We start from the raw sequence: 8,343 nt of genomic DNA, 5'->3' as shown, positions 1-8,343 counted from the left end.
CCTTTACCATTGAAATGCCATCTCTGCCACTTTAGATATGGTGCTTAAAATGTCCTTAGCCTCTGCGTATTTTTAAAAATTTCTTTGTGCCACTTTCAAACTACTTCTTACAAGAATCATAAAACAGGGCTCTTAGAATTTGCGGAATGAATGCAATTGTTAACGGGCTACCGTATAATCATCAGCAAAATACATGTCTGCGTTCTGGATACCAATACACAGTCATAAGAGAAAGAAAGTAAATCTGCATTTTCTGTTGTCAATCATGTTTATTAAATTGAAAAAAAAAAAGTCTCCTCTCCCAGGCAGTCTGAAAAATGGGAGGAAAATGAATTTATTCTATGTTGGAGGACTAGGCTAAAAATGTAATTAACAGATGCAATTATGCATTCTGATGCAAAGTGCTCCAAGCTGACAGGGAACTTATAGTGGAGCTCCCAGACCACAGGCTGCAAAATCTCTAACAACTTTATTCTCATACGCTGGCCTACGGTTCAATTTTGCTTCCTTTGAGTATCTTCTGCAAATAAAAGGCCCTATTCTTCAGGTTCCCTCAGCTTTATTCAGAATGAAAACACCACTTTGTGCCCACGTTGTGTTAAAATAACAGATTTGTGTTCGTTCCTGTAGGTTTCTGATGGGAGGAGGGAGGCGGTCTATCTTCACTGCGGATGGCGAGGTGCCTTTTGGAGGAGGAGGATGGAGAGAAAGGGTCTCCAACAGCGAACCTTTGTCCTGCAATGCAAATGAGCCTCTGCAAAACAGGGAGCAGACAATGCCAGCCTAGTCCTCTGCACGAAGCGATCCATCTGCAGCTATTTTGTTAACCTGATGTTTCTTACATTCTTTCTCTCGCACAAAATACTTGATGTTGACAGCTGTGAATTTTAAACAACCATTCTGTGTATGTTTTTCTAATTTTGTGTATTCAGATTGTTTCTCCATATTGGGGGGTTGGAAGCCAAGTACTTTACGTTCCTTCATTTAGAGATTTCATGCTTTTCGAAAGTCGTGGCGGTTCTGATTGCTAAACAAAGTAGAAATGAAGTGTGCTCACCAGCAGCATTGGAATGACCCGGGAGTGCAGAAGCACTTTTGAAACAAAAAACATTGCACAAGATTACACGCCAAAGCGGACTGGAGGCAGGGCTCAGGAGTGACACATCACCCAGTCACACTCTGGTGGCCCCAGGAAGCTGCGTCTGCCTTCACTTACCTGTAAAATGGAGCCACAACAACATTCTTACAGGGCAGAAAATAAAGATCTCATATATCCAGGTCCATCAACCCAGTTTTATTTCCCCTTTCCAGCTCTAGTTACATTGTTCTGGCAGCCAATCTTTCTTCTTAGGTAGCATGCAAAGGCATGGATTTGTTTGTAAGCATGAAGGAAAACAAAACGTGCTCTCAGACTGAGGCTTGCGTTGATAAGACACCACAGTTGGGTGCATGGTTTTAAAGCTGGTTTATTTATTTATTTATTTATACCTTTGCCTCATTGATAGAAGGCAGTTCACTACCCAAGCCACAAATGTTAAAAACAAAAACTCTAGACAAGAAAAAAGGAAGCTGCAAATAGGGCAATTATAAGGCTCATTTTGTTTGCTACCATTGAGCTTTGAAATCTGACTCACAGCTTCCTGGCAGCAAGAGTGAAATCGGGATGATGACTAATGACAAAGCCTCACTTCACTGGAGTATACAGTTCTTCAAAGGAGAGAAGAATTTTCCAGATGCTTTATTTTCAAATAAATTCTGCACTCAGGGCTCTTTATAAGGGGACAATGAGAACAGAAGTTCATTGTCAACTGTGAGAGCAAACAGTTGCAAAATTGCCAGGGGCAGAGCAAACAAGGGAAGCAAAGGGGCACCTGTCCAGTGCCCACTCCAGTTTTCTGCTGGTGGGCTCACAGAGTCTTGTCTTGAGAAGGATTCAAGACCGCATCTAAGCTGGGCAAAAAAGAGGCTACACTATTTTAGAGATGCCTGCCATAGGCAGAGGGCAGATGATGGACCACATGTGTGCTGAATAACTCCTAACCTTGGCCTAAATACAGCACAAATGAGCAGGTTTCTGGTCTCCAACTTGATCCAAAGATAGAGCTCTAGGGGCCTAGTAGAGTGGACGGCAATCAGGATTCCTAGATGTCCCTGAATAACACTTTTCTCAGCTGGGATTTTAAGAGGAGCTAGAAGGCTGATTGGAGTTCCTATCAATGCTTTGAAGGCAAAGTAAGCAGATGGTGGACTTGACAGCCAAAACTGTAGAAGCCTGAGCTGCAACCACACCCGATTCAGGGCTGTACCACCTCCACACAGGCATGGACCAGATACTCTTTTTTTGTAATTTGTAAAATATTTTTTCCTATAGGATACACTTTAGGTAATTTCCTCTTTCTATATTTCACGTTTCTTTACTATTTGAACTTATAACACAAATTAGAGAAAAGTATAATACATTATTTTAAATTAGTCTTCCCTTTTCTTTTCTCTTTTCTTTCTTCTTCTTTCTTTCTCTTTCTTTCTTTCTTTCTTTCTTTCTTTCTTTCTTTCTTTCTTTCTTTCTTTCTTTCTTTTTCTTTCTCTTTCTTTCTCTCTCTCTGTCTCTCTCCTTCCTTCCTTCCTTCCTTCCTTCCTTCCTTCCTTCCTTCCTTCCTCCCTCCCTCCCTCCCCCCATCTCTCTTTCTCTTTCTTTCTTCCTTTCTTTTGCTACAAGTATGCCAACAACCTGTAAGGACTACCTGTAGAGAGCAATAAAGCAAAAATTTGATTACTAGGAACTCATCTAATGGTTTCATTCACTCACCTTGGTAAGGAACAGATGATAAGAAAAGAGGCTCAGAGTCTATGGTGGCCACAGATGTTTCACAGACCCTGAAAATTCACTCCATCTTACCCCATCTTCAGGGTCTCTACTTGGCCAGGACAATAGTCAACAGGGTTTCCCGAAGCCCTGTCATCAAGAAAACAAGTTAAGAAACAACAACAATAAAACCATTCACTTCATTAATAATCAAGGCAGGAAATATAAAGTAATACCCTGGAACAAAAATGGTTCAAAAATGAAATGGGTTGTGCAGAAGGCAGAAAGTTCAGGTATCTTGGCTAGATCCACAGACACTGCCCTTTGTGCACCTAGACCTCAAATTCTCTTTTAGTTGCAAGACTCTGCCATCCTGAGAGTGTCTGAACACGTTTTTCAGAAGACTTTGTAACAACAGTGAATTTTTCAAAGCAGTTTTCTGGTAAGCCTTCAATTAACCAGAAAATCAGATTAATTGTGCATGAACTTCTATTTCTGGGACCAGTTTGACCCATGGAATATGCAAGCAAGACGTGTAAAAGTAAGACGTGTTAAAATGGGGCTCTCTGGTATTTGCTTTAGAGCATGGAAGAATGGGAAAACAAGACAGTGAGGGCCAGGGGCCAAAGAAAATGCTATATTTAGATGTGCAGGGCTTTGTTTGGCCCTGATACCATCGTAGACACAGCTAGTCGGGAACAAGGGGGCCATTCAATCAATCCACCTGACACGCTGTCGCCGGCCCGTGCGTTCCACAGGCACGGAGCTCAAAACCATCCTGAAAGAGGCTGTCGACCGAGAAAAGGTAACAGCTGCTCTGTGGCAATTAACCAGCAGTTTCTGTTGCTGAAGGAGATTATTTTGGATGGCGTAAAGAGATTCAAATAAAAATGTCAACGTGCCCATTATGGATGAAAGTTAGAAAAACTTAAGTGGCCCTGAATTAATCACTATTTGACAGGAAGGCACGTAAACGAGTACTAAAATCCCCACAAATCTATTTTCCTGCCTTTTTGGTGATTGTAAAGAAGCTCACTGGGGGTGGGGAGGGCATTTCTTGGCTGCAACCTTAATTCATCTTGGAGTGAAGATTTAATGACAAAGTTACAAGCCCTTAAAGTAGCATTTATTGAAGGGCTAATGAGAGTTCCTAAGAACTCTGAAAAAAAAAAAAAGAAAGAAAAAAATAGCAGTCACTAACACAAGAGGCCTTTGAAAATACCGAAGAGAGGGGAGTTCATTAGTCTTTTTTTTTCCCCCTTTCTCAACAATGAAGGTTTCTGCTGCCAAACCTTCAGGAATAGGGTTGGTTTCCTTTCAAGTAATTGATGCAGACTTTGCTTGTGCATAGGAGTCCAGACACTCTTTCCAACAAGAAGCAGGAAATCTCACCGTCAAAGGGAAACTGCGCATTCCTTCCTCTCTGGCTGGGTCGGGGCCTTGCAAACAGTGGATTTATGCTGCCCTTGCCAAAAACACCGCTGATTTCCATGCCTTCCCATGGCTAAGATAACGAATGCCGCTTTCGGCCTCTGAGAGCTGCACTTATTTAAAACTCCAGCTATGCTGTAACAAAACCGGCTGCTGTCACCCCAAATCGAGCAAATGAGCCCCTGTCCTACAGCATAAAGGCTAAGAGAGTTATTGAATGTCCCCTGCGGAGAAGGCCCCATTTGCCCCTGCCCTCCCTTAGCATTCCCCTCATCCCCAAACTTCTTGGCCCTCTCGCCTCACTCCTCCTGTCTAGGAGCACAGGAAGGAATAGCTGTGGCTGGTCTGTTCCAAAAGGATCAAGTTTTCTTAAGTCAGAATTTTTTCTTTTAAAGAAAAAGCAGAAATGGAAAGGAATGTTGTGAAGAAAATGGAAGCTGGCAAAGTGGTTTAACTTCAAATAATTTTCCGGTCAGTGCTGACACCCAAACGTAATGCGCTTTTGTAAACGTAAATATAACTGAACAGTTATAGGAATGGAGAAGGAAGGAGAGGGACTGTAAACCGCTAAATGTAAAACAGGTATCGTGACTTCTGGTTGCTCAAGACAGAGAGAAGCATTGCTTTTGAAGCTATTGTCCCCAAGGAGTCTCAAAAATGATCTACAACATGTAATTAAACTGACATGCAGAAAACATGTGTATTTAGAAAATGCTCTCACTGTTGTTTATGCCTAACCAAAACATTCCATTTCTCTCAGGATACAAAAGGAACGTTTTGCAATAAAAGTGCCTCCATTTGGAGAATACATTTATTAAAATGCTATTTTCCACAGCCGCATTAATCTGAGATCTGGGAGATGATTCCTATTTGTACAATACCCTCCTGCTTGGGAAGGTTTATGCCTCGTGGCACAATACCAGTGGTTTAGTAGCCAGATTGCCTAATTCTCAAAGAACTGTTTGCTTGACATCACCTAGGGAGGAACTCAGACTAATTCACCCCTCATTGGGACACGTGCGTATTTCTGAGAACATCTCTTTAAACACAGTCACACCCTGAAGGCTGCACATCATATGTTTTAACTCCTAAGGGTGACAAAATTCAGCACAGATTAAATGGAATTTTTTTTCAGCTGCATATAAATCGTCTTCAGTTCCAAGGGTGAAGATAGGTGCTAACTGTTGGCTAAAATCACAAGGGAGAAAACACACCTTGCTGTCTTCAGGACTCCTGCTGTTGGGACTGAGAATTCTAAGGGTGACTATAAGAAGAAGAATATTAATAGTAACCATACATAATGTTATTATCATAGTAGCTTTCACCTATGTACCAAATAGTTGGGGAATACTTTGTATTCATTTTCTCAGTTAAATCAGGCAACATCATTTCAAGACTGGTAATATTGGCTTCACTGTAAAGATGAGAATTCAGGAGCTCAGAGAAGTTAATTAATGTGCCATATTCACACAGTGAGTAGATGGAAGAAACAGAATTCAGACCAGGACTGGCCTAAATACAAAGCTTTCTTTTGAATCACTACACTAGTCTGTTCTTGCCACAGTTACCTGCGTGCACATATGGCTGACTTTGTAGCCACCCTTTCTTCCTTATAAACTCTGGTCTGGCCTCCATATAACCCTGTGCTTCACAAAGGAGGCTGTGTAATCTAGTGTTAAGAGTGCATGGACAGGAGTTAGACTGCTTGGCTCCGAAACCTAACTCTATCACTTACCATTGGGTGATCTTGTGCAAATTTGCCAGCCTGTGTCTTTACCTCTAAAATGGGAATATTAAACATTCTTATATAATATGGTTGTTTGTTGTAAAAACAAAATGGGACAATGTACTTAAATGTAGCATAATTTCTGGCACACACTATTTACTCACTTAGTGTTAGGAGAGAAGAAAAGAAAGAAAGAAAAAGGAAGAAAGGAAGGAAGGAGAAAGGAGAAAGGAAAATAATAGAAAGAGGAGAAAGAAAGAAGGAAGAGAAAAAGAAAGGAAGTGAGAGGAGAAAAAAAAGAAAGGAAGGAAGAAGGAAGACAAAACAAATGACGTAAACCAAAGGAAGGGGGCGCATTCTTACAACCACAGAGGGAAGCCATTACCAGCAGAGGATGCTGGAAGACAGACAGCACCTCGAGGCTTCAGACAAGCCCAGTGGGTAGGACCCAGGGCCAGTCATACCATTTATTGGTTCTACTTCCTTGGTGTTGGCTCTATTCAAAAGCTGACTCACCCCAGCAGGCTCCCAAGATGATGCATACAGTTTTCCAGCTTCCCAGGAAGTGAAACCTGCAGGAGAAGTGAAACCTTCTTGCCCCAGCATTCTCAACTCTGATCAGGTCACGTGCTTACTTCTCAGCCAATCTCCAAGGCTTGTGGAATGCCACATGCTGATTGGCTTTCTCCCATCACGTGCTTGTCTTCCCACTCAGGAAATAGAGTCCAGTGTACCAGAAGCCCAGAGATGGAAAATGGAAGAAGAAATCACTTCCTAGAGCGAAATGGGGGTGCAATTACCAGGAAAAGAATAAATGCAGAAATGACAAGTTGATGTCTACCACAAGCAAAACTTGCCTGCTGAGTGCATAGCCTCTTCTTGGCATTGCTTCTGTCAGTTGAGTTGCTGTGGTCAAGATCTAGTGTTCTAAGATCTGATGACCTCCGTGTGAGTCCCGGCTCCATTGTTTACTAGCTATATGACCCTTGGCTACTTAACCCACCTCTCTGCTTCAGTTTCTTCATTTGTAAATGTGGTTAATAATACTACTCTTCTCATGGTTTGCTAAGTATTATATGTATACATATAAAGAACATAACATGATAACAGTACATGCTAAGCCCCCAAATTTTAGGCATTTAACATTCAACAGATATTTATTGAGCACCTACTATGTGCCAATTATGTGTTAAGTACTTGGAATACGTTGGTGAACCAAACAGAACGATAACAATAAAATCTCTTGACTTTGTGGAGTTAACATTCTAGTGCAGAAAGACAAATAATAAAAAATAAACAATATAAGAAAATATATGGTATGTTAAGTGAAAACTGTGTGGAAAAAAAGTAAGTCACTGTAGAGGGGATTAAAGTAGTGGCGGTAGAAAGGACAGGGTAGTCAGGGTAGGACTCATTAAACTGGTGACATTAAAGCAACGATTTGCAGAATTAGACAATAGGATATGTGGGGGAGAGTGTTCCAAGCAGAGGGGCTAGGCAGTGCCAGGTCCCAAGGGACACACCTACAGTGTCCCAGGAGCAGCAAGGGACCAGTGTGGCTGGAAGGCTAGAGGTTACATCAGCAAGATAAGACAAGGCCAGATCAGGAAGAATCTGGGAACTCCATGAAGACTTTGAATTTGACTCTGAGGGACATGGGTTATTTTATGCAAGGACACTGCTGTGTCAAAAAATAGAATAACGCCCGATAATGATGATGATGATGCTGCTGCTGCTGATGACATATCCATTCACCTGTTAAAAAAGCAAGTGTGTTGTAAAGCTTACTGTGAAATACACCCAGAGCAAACGCTACCGGTGTGCTGTTTGGTTCCTCCCTGAAGAGAAGATGCACCTGAGATGCTCCTGTGGCACATCTTCTTTTCCACCAAAGTGACAAGACCAAGAGATTTGCAGATTCTTGACATTTCATTTGCACTTGCTATTGTAAATGACTCCTTGGAAGAGGTCTGCTCTGTTCAAGCAAAACATCTGTCAGGAACACCACTGGTCTCAGGGAAACTGTGGTTTTCTGAATCAACAGCCACAATGAGAGCTTGTTGAAGATTTAAATGACTTCTGATTTTGGCCCAATAATTCCATTTTAACGTAGTGATCTGGCAGTTTTGGCATTCAGCTTGTTTAGCATACCTTATGGCATCAGAAATTCTAAGAACTGGCAGGTGGAGCCTAAAAAATAAGTCCCAACAGGTAGATGATGAGCGTCTATGGTGATTCTCAGGGGTGGATGGACTGTGTTTCAGAGGCGTGGGGCCAGGTGGAAGGTGAATTATATTACAGGTTGTTTTAGGTAATTGAATGCAATCATGTAGAAACTTCATGCTGCCTTGGTAAGGTTTGGGCTTTCTTTGCAGAGATGAAG

General features: G+C 41.7%; 1 long non-coding RNA gene across 1 annotated transcript; it reads right to left on the bottom strand.

Moving 5' to 3' along the window:
* Window positions 1-301: 301 nt before the first annotated feature.
* Window positions 302-6,568, bottom strand: LOC108531276 (uncharacterized). The gene is made up of 3 exons (XR_001886119.1): window positions 6,477-6,568; window positions 2,807-2,953; window positions 302-1,216 (listed from the first exon to the last, which is right to left on the bottom strand). It is a non-coding gene; the product is annotated as an uncharacterized LOC108531276 (long non-coding RNA).
* Between the last annotated feature and the right edge of the window lie 1,775 nt (window positions 6,569-8,343).

This window comes from Rhinopithecus bieti, unplaced genomic scaffold (genome assembly GCF_001698545.2).
Source record: "Rhinopithecus bieti isolate Rb0 unplaced genomic scaffold, ASM169854v2 scaffold_8911, whole genome shotgun sequence".
NCBI lineage: Eukaryota > Metazoa > Chordata > Mammalia > Primates > Cercopithecidae > Rhinopithecus > Rhinopithecus bieti.
Note: the sequence above shows the minus strand (reverse complement) of the source record. Positions and strands in the feature narration are given on the sequence as shown.